This window comes from Aplysia californica, unplaced genomic scaffold, assembly GCF_000002075.1.
Source record: "Aplysia californica isolate F4 #8 unplaced genomic scaffold, AplCal3.0 scaffold00018, whole genome shotgun sequence".
Lineage (NCBI taxonomy): Eukaryota > Metazoa > Mollusca > Gastropoda > Aplysiida > Aplysiidae > Aplysia > Aplysia californica.
In genome coordinates, this window is record NW_004797288.1 from 369,134 (window position 1) to 370,437 (window position 1,304).

A 1,304-nucleotide genomic window follows, 5' to 3' on the forward strand; every position below is an offset into this window, starting at 1 on the left:
CTCTCTCTCTCTCTCTCTCTCTCTCTCTCTCTCGTTCTCTCTCCTTCTGTCTCTGTCTCTCTCTGTGTCTCCGTCTCTGTCTGTCTTGTTCTCTATCCCTTTTTCTCAAACCCGTATTTAATCTTTTGATGGTTCGTTACGTTGTGTGACCAATACGTCATGTACAGTGTTCTCACTGAATAATAAAGCCCGTGTATAGGAGGAAGTTCCAAGCAAACAAAGAGGAAAACATAAGATTAATGTTTGGCATAAGCCAGTGCTTGTCAACAGTCAACCTTTGTATACAACCATCGCCCACTTTAGCCACCTAATATATTCATACCACCTCCCACCTACATCTTTTTGCAAGCGAAGCATAAAATAACAACTGTCTCTACGTTTTGTGATCCCCACCACCCACAAAAATTACCAAATCGCCCACTTGTGGGTAATAGTAATATCGCCCAGGTCAGCGAGCACTTGCATAAGCGTCGGTGCAAAGTGAGCCACTCTGTGATAAAAACTTAAACTTTGTTAATATAGAGATAGACATTTGCCCGGGTAGCATCAGGAAATAAAAGCGTCTCTCGCCTGTAGGGGCCATTGAAATCCTTTTCTTTTTTTCTTGTCATTTCGTGCTTCGGGATGACATTCCAAGCATTGGCAGCAGTTAATGGTTAAAACGAAATGTTTAAAACTTCGAATAAAGAAAGATATAAAAGACAGGATTTTTCAAAATAAAGACCATTTACAGCATCCATAAACACAACTCATAAGCTACACTGTCGTAAAAAAATGTGTCCCGTTTTATGAACTTGAAATTTCTTTTTGCCTTATTTTGAATATTCTCTCTATAAAAGACCAAGCGCCCTGTCCCCTAAAAAAAGAAGCATGGTCAAAAATTGGGAAATTTACAGAAGCTTAATACACGTGTACTGTTTGTTTCATTGCGCAAATACTCAAACACAAATAATTGCTAAGATATTATTTTATAGACCCCTTTATTTGAATATCGAAAACTTTCTTGTCCCTCTTTTATGCCGTCATAAACTATAAATCTGGAAAAATATGGCCTTCTGTACACTTACAGAACTCAACCCAAAGATATCACCAAATGACGTATCGGCCTCGTGGCAGGAAGACCCGAATCAGAAAGGTAATAATAAAATTAACAAACCCTCTCACTCTTGTGTTAGTTTGGCGTAACCTTTCTAAGCATGATCGTGGCATTACCTGGCCCAAAAAATCGTCTTAACTATCTAAGCCTTTATATTATATATTATTATCAAAAGAAACAACTGGGAAAATAATCCTGATTAGGAGAA